The following is a 13,559-nucleotide window of genomic DNA, read 5'->3' on the forward strand; positions in this document are numbered from 1 at the left end:
ATTTGGAGGCTTCGCCCTACTATAATAAATTTCTGCATGAATTTGTTGCAGTATGTAGTAGATATACACGCAAATAACGTTATGACACACGTTTTCGCAAAGTTGCGTTGACGGGCGCTGAAGGCGGTGTGGGCGGCGGCGCGGCGGGACCGACTCAGAGTTGTGCGGGTCTGCCGCGGCTGGCGCTGCCACGGCAGACCCGCGGCAGAATAATTGTGAGGGACAAATTACTTGGGAACGAGGGGAATTAAAAGCAGTCCAGTATAGACTACAGCCACCTCTCAGAGTGTATGAAAGGTTGACTCTAATGGAAATAGATGAAATAGGTGCCCACAGCTTAGGAAGTGACCATAAACGGATAACATTGACTTTTGGAAAAATGGAAGGTCAAAACCAGAAAACGGTGGTACACTTCAAATTAAACGATCAGCAAATGGCTAATATTGCCAAAAGCCTGGAGACGGAAATCGAGAGACAACCTACGAAAGATTGGGAATACAGCGAACTGATTGGTATCATTCAAGGAAAGATAAGGAACGCGAAAGAACGCAACTACTGGAAAGGAAAAAGAAAACAAGCTGGTGGAACAAGGAAATCAAGGAAGCTATAACACAAAGGCAGCAAGCATAGAGAGAGCACAGGGAGACCAAGCGAGTGGTAATGCAAACAGAGGAAATAACTTTGAAGTGGAATTGGTACCGCCTTAAGAAGCTGGAAGTACAAAAAATTGTACAGCAAAAACTTAAACGAGAAAGTGAGCGATGGGTCTCGAATATACGGGCAAAGGATAAAGGCGCGCTGAGAAAGTTTTGGAATCATGTAAAGGAACTAAGGAAAAAGACCGAAGTACAACGTCATGTCATAAACGGCGAAGGCCAGGTACTAAAAGGGGAAGAAGCGGTATTTCACATACGCTCAATGATACAAGAGAAGTTCAGAAGAACGGAGAGAGGACTACAGCATGTAGAGAGTGGGTGCGCAACTGAGGTGCGTACAGATAGAGAGCTAAAGTTGGAGAATCTAAACTGGAAAAAAAGCCGAAGAAAATGTTCCAGCTAGTACGGCAACAGGGAAGGATGAAATTCCAAACGGCTGGTCAACCTACTGGGTCCAAAAAGCAAGGCACAACTGATTCGAGCAATCGAAAAAGTGATAAAAACTAAGGAAGTACCGGACAATTGGCGTAAGAGCAGGATGAAGATGATATATAAAGGTAAAGGAGACAGGGCTGATGCCAATTCGTACAGGCCTATTACAGTTACCTCAGTGGCATACAGGCTGGCAATGCAAGCCATAAAAGCGGAACTACAGGCGTGGATAGAGGGGAACAGCATACTGGGAGAACTACAAAATGGTTTCAGACGGGACAGACGCTTAGAGGACAATTTATTTGTCCTAACCCAATGCATAGAGGTGTCAATGGCTCAGGAGAGACCACTATGGATAGCATTTCTCGATATAAAGGGAGCCTACGATAACGTAGATAGAGAACTTCTATGGAGTATACTTGAGCGGGAGGGATTAGGCCAGGACTTTATATAGCTGTTGCAGGGAATTTACAATGAGAGCGAGGTGCAAATTACCTAGCTGGGAGGACCAAAAGTGCACGAAACCGCGGTAGTCACAAATAGAGGTTTAAAGCAGGGTTGTCCTCTGTCGCCATTGCTGTTCATGCTGTACATGGCTAGACTAGAAAGAAAGCTTGAAGGCAGTAAAATAGGTTTCAATCTATGTTATAGCCTCAAAGGACAGGAAGTTGAACAACATATCCCGGGACTGATATATGCAGATGACATAGTACTACTAGCAGATAGCAAACAGTGTCTGCAACAACTCACAGATATCTGCGGGGAAGAAGCCACTGAACTGGGGTTAGAGTTTAGCACAGCAAAGTCGGGAGTTCTAGTTTTTAATGACAACACCCGTAACAAATCGGTATTCGTTCAAAAAGCAGAAATACCATGGGTAACGGAATACAAATATCTGGGCATATGGTTAAACGAAAGTGAGGCGTATCTAAAAACTCATTAGGAGCATTAAGAATGAAAGGCAAAAGAAATGCCTCTATCATGAAGCACAGAGCACTGTGGGGGTACAGATATGAAGCAGTGAGAGGAATCTGGAGGTGAGTAATGGTACCAGCACTCACCTTTTCAAACGCAGTAGTGTGCGTCAAATCAGAGATTCAATCAGGGCTAGAAGTAAATCAGAGGGCCGTAGGTCAATTGGCATTATGAGCACACAGTAAAACAACAAATGAGGCAGTGCAGGGAGACATGGTATGGGCATCCTTCGAAGTGAGAGAAGCGCAGAGCAAAATATGTTTTGAAGAACGACTTAGAAATATGCAGAATTGCTTGGGTTTGGGCGAGTTGTTTTTCCATATCGACTTGAAATTTCAGCTTGAACAAAAAAACGACAGGACTTAGGAAGGAAACACGGACACAGTGCTGACTATCAACTGAGTTCACTAACAAAAAGCGGGAACATATATACATGAAACATTGCACAACATTGGCACAGCGCGACACTCTTTTTTCCGAGATTAGTTAATGGGATAATCGCTAAGCAGTTCCAGTTCTTTCGCTGTCAGCGCCACGGAAGCTGTGATGACGCACTTGTCACCTTTCTTGCTGATGGCTACTGCTTCGACGACCTCACGTGCGAGGCGATTGCGTTTCTTTCGAAGCACGTTGATCTCGTCGATGCGCGCCGTGCATTTGGGGTAAGTGCGGCAATGGGATGATAAGTGGCCTGATGACGTTGTCTTGAGTGAGGCAGCATGTTCACGTGCCCTGTCATTAATGCACCTTCCGGTTTGTCCCGCGTAGACTTTTTTGCATGATAATGGGATGCTGTATACGACTTCATTCTGGCATTCGGCGTATTTTGTTCGATGGTTGGTGGTGCATGTCTCCCCTCTTGCTTCGTTGTTTACGCGTCGGCACATCTGATACGCCTTGTTGGGGGCACTAGAATACTAGAGGATATCTACACGCCTTGTTGTGGATACGCCTTGATACGCCTTGATCCTTGCCCCCAACAAGGCGTATCCTTGTTGGGGGCAAGAATACTAGAGGATATCTACAATGGATCTACAGCTGTCATCATCCTCCATAGGGAGAGCAGTAAAATACCTATAAGGAAGGGTGTCAGACAAGGAGACACAATCTCTCCAATGTTATTCACAGCATGCTTACAAGAAGTATTCAGAACGTTGGATTGGGAACAGGTGGGAGTAAGGGTTAATGGAGAATACCTCAGTAACCTCAGATTTGCTGATGACGTTGCCTTGCTAAGTAAATCGGGGGACGAATTGCAAAGCATGCTTTCCGCAGTGGGCGAACAGAGTAGAACCGTGGGCCTGAAAATTAATATGCAGAAAACTAAAGTAATGATCAATAACCTCGGGACAGCACAGCAGTTTGAGATAGGTGGCGAGGCAGTGGAAGTGGTGAACGAATATATCTACTTAGGCCAAGTTGTGACCCCAGATCCCAACCATGAGGCAGAGATAATTAGAAGGATCAGACTGGGGTGGGGTGCATATGGCAGACATTCTCAGATAATGAATAGCAGCCTACCATTGTCGCTGAAGAAGAAAGTGTATGACAGCTGCATCTTACCGGTACTCACATACGGGGCAGAAACTTGGAGGCTCACTAAGAGGGTTCAACTTAAATTGAGAACGACTCAGCGGGCAATGGAGCGGAAAATGATAGGTGTAACATTAAGGGACAAGAAGAGAGCGGAGTGGGTCAGGGAGCAAACTGGTGTTAAAGACATATTAGTAGAAATTAAGAAGAAGAAATGGACGTGGGCAGGGCATGTAATGCGAAGGCAAGATAACCGCTGGTCATTAAGGGCAACAGAGTGGATTCCTAGAGAAGGCAAGCGTTGCAGGGGGCGGCAGAAAGTTAGATGGGCAGATGAGATGAAGAAGTTTGCGGGGATAAATTGGTCACAGTTGGCACAGGACCGAGGTAATTGGAGAATAATGGGAGAGGCCTTTGCCCTGCAGTGGGCGTAGATAGGCTGGTGATGGTGATGATGTTGGGGGCACTGCAGACAACGAACACACCTTGCCTGGCTGCAATTTTTTTTTAGGTTGTGGGCGAAGCCATGTACATAGGGAACTACCACGGTATTCCCTCTCGTGCGCTGCACGTTCTGTCTCCTCTTATTTCTTCCCCTAGTAGCACAAATTGTTGCCGCAACGTTTCTGCCGCGTTGCCAATGTTGCGTAACGTTAGGCAACGTTACACAACGTGGTGACAATGTTGCCGAATGTGGGCCAACGTTGGACACATTCAGCAACATTGACTCAACGTTTACAACCAATGTATAGGCAACGTTGCCTGTGTGCACGTTTTTTCACGTTGCAGCAATGTTGCCAAATGTGGGCCAACGTTGGACACATTCAACAACATTCACGCAACGTTTACAAACAACATCTAGGCAACGTTGCCCGTATGCACGTTTTCTTGCGTTGCAGCAATGTTGCATAATGTGGGCCAACGTCGGGTACATTCATGCAATGTTTAAAAACAATGCATGGGCAACGTTGCCCTTTGGACGCTTTTTTCGCGTTGCAGCAATGTTGCCAAATGTTGGCAAATGTCATATGTTAAACGATCGTATGGGGAGTTACATAAGCTGCCTAAAAATTCAAATGATCCCATACAGCAAACTTAAATGTTGTCGATATAGTACATGTACGTCAGGATACGTTAATTTCGGGAGTGTGGTTTTTACATATTTAGCAATGTTCACGAAAAAAACCACAACTAACATTGCCTGTGTACATGTTTATCTAGGTTGCCGCAATATTGAGGAATGTTGAATGTATAGCAGCTTTCATTTATTTATTATGTGAAACACCACACTAACTTATGTTTTGGAGGGATTACGTCACCTACAAAAGTTCAAAAGGTTATGCACAACGGACGCCTTAGCCACAGTCCACTGTACCATCGCCTCCTGTACTTTAGCTGCGAATAATACGGCGCTTACATATACACGCACGCACGACGCACGCACATAAATGAAATCCCCAATCGTCAGCCTGTCCACTGCAGGACGAGGGTCTCTCCCAATACGGGAGGTTTTCGCCGCATCCTACGCCAAAGGGGCCAATCTTGTTCTCGTGAACGGATGCCATCTTCTAGGCATCGCCTATCTGGTGTAGCCTCTCTGATATCCGCTGATGATATACCACAGGACAAGGCAGCACCCCAGACCGGGGAATATAACAGAACAAAGGGTGGTACCTGTACCAGATTTGAAGTTATTCAGAGGCAGACAGCAGGGTACCCTACATCGATGTGTGATCATTTAGAGACAGGGCTCTCGAAAAACTGGTCACCGAACGGACCCTCAACGTCGCGGCGGCCCTATGCCCCCCCCCCCCCTTCACCCTAAAACCACAGCCACAGTTCCAAATAAAGTGGATTCTCTCTTTCTCTCTCTCTCTCTCTCTCTCTCTTTCGAAAAACTGCAGAAATGCATGTGGAGGAGTGTCACACTGAGCGTGTAGATTTCCCCATGAAACCTAAAAGAAAGCGCGAACGTTTGAACGTTTCTCAAACGAAAGAAACGCGTGGTGCCGGTTCGATGGATGGCGCAACCAAACTCGGAGGCAGATCCTTTTGTTTTAGTCTCTCATTTGTTGGATGATCGCACAATATTACTTTAGAGTGGAGAAAGCCTAGCATAAAATAATACCGCCATTTCGCGCATCGTGCGTTTCGTTAAAGCCAGATGCTGCGCCGTTCTAAGACGGTCATTTTTTCAAGATGGCCGCCGGCTGTCCCACAATAGAAATTCGTTTCTATTTCATGTTTTTAGTAAGAGTGTAAATCTCATCGCCGTTCTTGGTGTTAATCAATATATACCACAAATACGGGACCTTCGATTGAAGATTGAGCGCGAACAAAAGATTGTTTTTTTTTTCAGGAAAAACTTGCAAAAACGCTCATTTATTGCTGTATCCTTCTGTATAACTAAAAAGATACACAAACAGGCTTCGTTTATGTTGACGAACAGAATTTTAACAGGTCAGGCAGGCCGATTCCCGATCATAGCCAATACTCTTTCTATAGCCTTGTAATCGGTGTCGTGCATGAGCTCGCGTCATCCGCAATGATCGTGTTGGCGCGGCATTTCTTTGTGTCGGGCCCGCGGAGATTTCGTCCACGTGGAAGAAATCGAACCTCCGTTAGTCACGCAGGCGTAATTATTATAATCATCGTATAAAGTACGTCCTATAAATATAAATGTCCGTATTCTACCTGTTTCCTCTTATTTTTACGGAATAGCAATTGCTCAGTTTAAGCCAATCCTTGCAGCGCGTTATTTGTTTTTAGCAATAAACAATGATGAGAAGTTTGAATTCCCCTTCGCGCCCTACTTGTTACTTACCCCTGCTCCATTTATATGTCCCATTTGCACTTCAGCCTTAGTAATGTCGCTCAAAAACAGTCACTTTCAAGAGCAATCATGAATTTTCTACTCGTCGTGCTAGTCGCACTTTTCTTATGGAGTTGCTGAACAAATGTGTACTTTTTTACGGTGAGCTGTCCACAATGATTTGAAGATATGACTCAACACCTATCGAGGCACCTTATTTCTATACTCTTCCGCTTTTTTTCTTTTTTTTTTCATTCACTTTTCCTAAATTTGGTAACGCGTATACGACGTATAGACGCAAAAATTTCTTGGCGGCGTGCATCTGACACATATGAATTTCTTGAGGACAGACTGGATTTAAATAACTGTAAGCCGTCGCTTTTGTTGGGTATCGACGCGTTTCCGTGCAATCCAGTCCCCGTGAAGTTTATGAACGTGTGCGCCCGTGAAATTTATGAACGTGTGCGATGAAGCGTCGCTGTGCTATAGGCGCGACAGTCACGCTCTGAAAAATCGCTACATCCGGTGTAAATCAGATCCGTGTAAGTGATGCATCCGCTAGATCCGTGCAAATGTCACCCGAATAATAGCGTGTTTTAAGCACAATTTCACTGATGTGCGAAACCAACTTCACCATTTTGCGAATGCGCTCTTAAAAATCTGTCAACGGTTCCTACCAGCCCGTGCAGGTCGTGTCGCTCATAGAATTGGTATACCGATTGTCTCATCTTATGGTGTGATTTAGTTATTTTAGGAACCCACGGTGGCTGTTGTGCTTCTGAGCCCAAGGACGCGGGTTCGATTCCAGACCGCGGCAGGCCGCGGCAGCCGCTTTTTTGTGTGTGTGTGGAGGCGAGAAGCGAAAATGCCTGTGTGTTCTAAATTTCGGCGCTCGTTAAATAGATCCCCCCGGTGGTCAAAATTAATCCGGAGCCCTCTACTACGCTGCGCCTCATCGCCTGTGTAGCGGCGGCGTGTGAAACGTCATAATCAATCAAATAAGATATTTTAGTGCGATTTTAACACATCATTAACCTTAAGGAGCAAAACACAGCTGCTGCGTACCGATAAAGCCGCGCGCAGCATTCACCCTCGAATGTGCGTTGTCACGTATGGCCAGCTATCGGGCTGTTTTCGTGTGTCTTTTACAAATGCCGGTCGGGTGCGTTTTTGTCCATGTGTATGCCGCATATATCCAGGAAACTGACCGAATACAGCGCCTGCTAATTAACCCAACGCGCGCATGAAATGGACGGCGCATGCAGCATGTTCCGACGTCAGTGCATGCGTGAGGCACGAATCAGAACTTGGGTTTCATTGCCTTCTGTTATTTCGCACTCATTATTTGCCGAATAAATAAATAAACTGGAATAACAACAAGAAAATAACTTTTTATGCCATCGATCGAGTTTACTGTACTCCGACTTGGCTTCCTATTTCCTATATTGAAGCTCACTTCACCATGTACATACCGAAATTTAACGCGGCCTCTTTACAATGCAGATGTGTTCTTTTGGGGAACGTGCACCATATGAAAAGACAAACTGATCGGGTATACGCCGTGCTTTTCATTCTATGTGTTGGTCATATCTTTAAGAGCTTCGCGCAGATACACCTAGCTGTTTTCATAACTGCCTGAAAACAGCACCCAGAAATGACTTCCCAACTTTCCTTTCCTATTGTTGAAACATTGCGCGTTTTTCTTAGGCAGTAGATTACGGCTGTATTATAAAAAGGTAATCATGAATCGACAAGGGAAACTTCCAGTTCCATTTGGCCCTTGCAGGCTCGGGTCTCCCAGAATATGTATGCTAATAAAGTATTATTATTATTATTTGGCTAAGTTTTCACAAGCGTCTCGCACTGTTAACGTTCTCTCTTAAAGAAGTACTGACACCAAATTTTTACTTCATGTTTTTTATTGGTTAGGTGTAATATGTGGTATACGTTGCCGTGAAGGGGCATTCTAGCGATTGCGCGATTGAAATGGCGACCTTTGGAAGCAGCCTATTTAGGGCCCCTTTAAAGCTTGCATGGCCGGATTGTTTTTATGGCGCCGCCTGTGTATCATCAGACAAAAATAATCTAGACAGAAGGCTCAAACATTTCCTTGTTGCTGGGTCCTCATAATTGTTTGAAAAAAATTAATTTACTGGGGAAATTTTATATGCAAGCTATAAAAACTTTTGTGCATCATACTGGGGTGTGCAAGCCATACATGTCGCCAACTAATTACAATCGTATGTGTTTTCCTTCCAATTGCCGCAGCAATTACACTTGATTCATGAGACAGATTCAAACCCAAAGTTCATGTTCTTTAAATTGCCCCCTTCGTGTGAAATTTAGTCACTTCCCTCTGATCAGCGAACGTTCCGACTAGTCCACACCTTGCACCCTTGTTTGAAATAAACATGAATTGGGCTGTTTTATATTTCAACTTCCCCATAAACATTTTACCTACCTCGAGCGCCAAAGTAGAGCACCATCATGCATATTGTAACAATAAAACAAAACAAAGACCTAACCCTGACACCCACTTTTCAGCCGATACTGCCTGTACGAAAGCTCATTGGCATATTTCAAGGATATTTTCTCATAATACAAACGAACCTGAATTCCAAGTAACCTGAAAACTAACTTCCCATTTTTGCTTTTGTTCCGTTCCAATAGCATTGCACACACTATCTTCAGATTTTTCCTGTTTTAATGTTTATTCGTAAGAGGCTCCAATGCATCGAACACTTGTCGCGTTCTGCTTGGCGCGAAACGAAATACAGGGCGCCAGGCGTTCTCAGAAATTTCGGGGTGCTCGGAGAGGCACGACGTCTCGCGCGTTCCTTTCTCCCTGCATGCCTTATTTTTTGTTTTCGTCGTCGCCCCGTCCCTTCTAGAGTGTGTCGCAAAGGAAGTTTTAGCAGCCGCGGCGCAAAGTTGGGGAGGGCCGAAAAAAAAAAAAAAAAAAAGGAAAACGCGCGTCCTTGGCCAACGTCCTACCCTCCTCTCACACGCGCACACGTGCGCGCGTTCCTTGCAGAGCGGACCCCTCCTGTTCCTCTCTCTCTACGCCTGACAGCCGTGGCTGGTGCGGGGGAGAGTGAACGAAAAGCGCGCGCTTTTGCAGAAACGAGGAGCCATCCTGAGAATCAAGCGGAATGGAGAAGGAACATTGTACGAAATTTCGTTGTGTGGCCGCATGTTACGGCGAATATTAGTGGGCCGGAAAGTTCATAGCAACCGACCAGTGAAGGTAAGCGCTCGATTTTCTGAGCTCGCCTCGTTCTTTCGAACGCAGTTTACTTCGTAAAAGAGCGGGAACAAGACTGCCCTCCCGTCTAGCTTCTAAGCATCCTTCTTGCTTTTGCGAATGCGTACGGTTGTAAAACGTGGAACATGTATTCAGCGCTTAAATCAGGTGGGCGCTCAGAAGTACACCTGTTATGATGCTGAAATCGAGTGTAGGTTCTGCAAGAACCTTGATACGTACGATTCCCTAGCAAAAATTCCAATAGAAATTTGTATTGGTCCAATAGAAATAATGTATTGGTCCTATAGGTCAGGCTATTGGTTCTATTTGAGTATCTATAGGACCAATACAAAATCTATTGGTCCGATAGAGTGACATGTATTGGTCCAATAGACCAATTCGTATTGGTTCTATTGGTCCCAATGGGACCAATAGCAATATATTGGGACAAAAAGCTATTGGAGTAGTGGGACCAATAGCTATTGGTTGTATCAGCCTAATTGGTCAAATACATTGTCCGGTGCTATTGGTTTACAGGCACTAATAAAAAGTAGAGCTGTTAGCTTTTTTTTAGGCGGTGTGCTGCTAAGCCCATAGCGTCACTGAATAAAGGCTTAAGCCCAAGGACGGGGGCGCGATCCCGGCCGCAGCGGTTGTTTTCCAGATCGAGGCGAAAGGTAAAACCGCCCGTGTGTCGATCTCGCGCTGCGGCGCTCAGTACACACCACCGCTGGTCAAAATGAATCTGCCGCCCTGCAAGCAATGTTTCTGCCCGAAAACATTCGATTCACGTTAGCTGCAAGCATTCTGCATTTAGCACGCCTCAAAAATAATGTCCCTGTAGCGATTAAAAATTTCCTGGTAGCAACGAGTTGCAGTCGCCGGCGCATGGTGGTTGCCCGCAATGCTTGCGACAAGCAAAAAACACCGCGCGTGTGATTCTGTGCCTACAGTAGTTATAGATCTTTTCGCGAGCGTCAGCGGTCGCCTTCATAACCATCGCCTCTAATTTTTCCAATCTCGCTGTTCCGCGGAGCGGCCATATTTGTTTTGGGTGCCGATTCAACGGCCGATTTTTAGGATAAGTGTCGTACTTAATATATGTTTGCAAAAAGTAAAGCCTACAAAATCAAAATTAACATCAAAATAATTAATCCCGCATCATAAAATTGCATTATAATTTTAAGGTGAAATACATTACTTAAAACTGCTCAATAATGCTTCTCTGACAAATATGAACCTGGCGGAGGTTTCGTATGCAAGACAAAGCAAAATGGCTTCTTCCATGTCCGGCGCTTCGGCGCTTCGGCACGATCCCGCGGCGCGGGCGTTCATCTCAGCGGCCAGCCACCGTGTTTGTGAATTTTAGTGCCACACATTTTATTTATTAGTTTTAATGTTACGAGGACATCATCTGTGGAGCACTAGAATGTAAAGACACCTTCGACGTCGCTCGTATTCAAGGATTATTGTCTTCACGCACGGCGAGGTGACGAACGTGCACGCATTACGCAGCTCGGATTCTCGCATTTGAAGGTATGTATACATTTCTTTTCACCGCGAAGCTGTAGAAGCTTTTTACTTCCTGATAAAATTTCTTATTAAAAATAGCAGAGCAGGTCGACAAGCGGCGCTTTTATTTTTGGAAAAGCCACTATCGATGCAACCACGTGTGAACTGAGTACAAATGCATGTAGGACTTTGTGTTCTAATTAACAACTGTGCATATAGCGTTTTGTACTGATGAAATGAAGTGCCGCGGGTAATGTTTCATCCAGATGGAATCGAAACGGGATGTCTAGCTTTAGAAGCGTTCCGATCACATCGGCGTACTCACGCACTGCAGTTCGTGGTCGAGCGGCGTGCTGCCGTAGAGTGGTATGTTTCGCCTGGACGAAATGCTAGACACACTTATTAAAATGTGCCGTTATTGCGGAAGTTCCTAATTATTGCCATGCTGTTTTTGCAGGTCTTGCAGCTCTGACTCGAGGAATATATGCACCGGAAATTCGACAGCATGTTGGGCAATAAAGCTGCAGTCAACCAGCACTTACGGCTTTGTGGTATTTGAAGGGTAGTGGGACCACGTTGTGTTTAGAAACTTGCTGAAGCAAGTGTAGCATGGCCAAATGAATGCAGTGAACTAAAAGCCTTGTCATGCATTTGGCCATATTTCAATTGATGCTCCAGTGGGCCCATGATACCAATACACCTATAAGTACCAATACACCTATAGGACTAGACCAATACACCAATAGGTACCAATACACCTATAGGACTGACCAATACACCAATAGCTATTGGTGTCAATAACCCAATAGGCTATTGGTTTTGTCTATTGGTAATTTTTGCTAGGGATTGGCTTTTAATTTACTTCTCGCCACAGCTGCTGTCGCGGGCGAAAAATATCTCATAAATTTAACTTTGTTATGTTTAATTTCACGCGAGTTTCAGCGGCATGCTAGCTGTTCCAGAACACAATTAGCGTTGCAGTTAAGAATTATCATCTGGTTATGCTAACTGCCTTACGATGTAAAACAACGCCTGACGTCTTTGTAGCATTCACAAACTTTCCATGTGAAAAGCTGGTCTACGTCGGATGCTTATAATTATAAAGAATATGGCATACGCAAAAAAAAAGCAGCTCAAGGCCAGTTTTAAGCACATTTTTCGAGAGCAAAAGGTAAAATAAGGCAACCAAGAAAATACGCCGTTGTACGTAATTTTGTCTAGTTGTGTAATGTTTCCATTCTTGACAATTGCCTATTTTCTCATTTTTGTTCATTGCGGGCTTCTCTTGTTCATTGAAAATTCTCTCGCACGCTGTCTGATGACTTTTCAGTTAATTACTGAATTGACCTGTAAAGAAATTTCTGTAAGGTATTTTATATAATTAAGTATTTTTATCCTTTTCTGTTTTCTAGGGATGCTTGAGCTAAACCCACTCATGCGATGTGCGTGTCCACACAGGCATTAGAAAAAGTTAAACAAGCAAGACAAAATGGAAAGTGAAGCGGCCTGTTTTGCTGTATTCCTTCCTAAAGGTAAGGTTTTCTCCATTAGCTAAAATTTGCTTTACTTCAGTTTTCTGCACCCCTTCTGACTGTTTTGTTTTCAGAAATGCCTTAAGATTTACCAGCACCACAAAATTGACATGGGAATAAGCTAGCTCACCTGGCAGCAAACGTCATCCAAAGTGCAGGTGAGCTTTTGAGCACCCTGTGTGTTACAGCAATGCCCTTTTGTTTGTTTCTCAGGAATGGCTGTCAAATCTCAATTGAACAAGAAAATCAAGAGGCCATATTGTATACCAAAAGTCCTGGTGTTCTGAGAGGTGAGACATTGTCTAGGCTGTAACAACTTTGCAACTTCTCCTATAAACTACAACTTTTGTTCATTTCGCAGAATTAAGCGTCGCAGTAACAACCCTACGTGTTACTGGGTTCATGGCTGTCAAGTATGTCATCAAATTGACTCGTCAAGGCGCAGAAGAACAAGCGAGCCCCGGAGGAGGAAAACGAAGACATCGTCTGAAACAGCGTACTTGCGAAATTCAAGGCTTTAACAGAATGCGTATTCGGCTCGATTGTTAATGGTAAAATAAAAAGCACATGTCCTTTCATTTTAAAGAGTCTCAGTGTTGTTATTTACGCTAGCTGCGTGTTCCTTGCTTTAAAATTCTGCCATTTCTTAGTTTGTTATTTTGCCAGACTGCCTTAATTGTGTGTGTTGGTCAGTGCAGGGATCAAATGTATGAATATACAGGTCTAAAATGCCGGTTTATACCTTTCAGGAGTTTATGCGGACGAGGTTTGAACCGCTCGCTTATCATGCAGTCAACAATCGTCTCTCTAGGAAAAAGTTTTCTATTATTTTCATCTAGTTATTGTTGCATGTATATTAGATT

The 13,559-nt window shown here is 44.4% G+C and overlaps 1 long non-coding RNA gene across 1 annotated transcript; it reads left to right on the top strand.

The window, feature by feature from the left end:
• Positions 1-12,252: 12,252 nt before the first annotated feature.
• LOC144169332 (uncharacterized) lies at positions 12,253-13,274 on the top strand. The gene is made up of 3 exons (XR_013322427.1): positions 12,253-12,696; positions 12,771-12,854; positions 13,058-13,274. It is a non-coding gene; the product is annotated as an uncharacterized LOC144169332 (long non-coding RNA).
• Positions 13,275-13,559: the final 285 nt, after the last annotated feature.

The sequence above is a fragment of the Haemaphysalis longicornis genome, unplaced genomic scaffold, assembly GCF_048455015.1.
Source record: "Haemaphysalis longicornis isolate Haplotype H1 unplaced genomic scaffold, Haemaphysalis longicornis Haplotype H1 scaffold_1, whole genome shotgun sequence".
NCBI lineage: Eukaryota > Metazoa > Arthropoda > Arachnida > Ixodida > Ixodidae > Haemaphysalis > Haemaphysalis longicornis.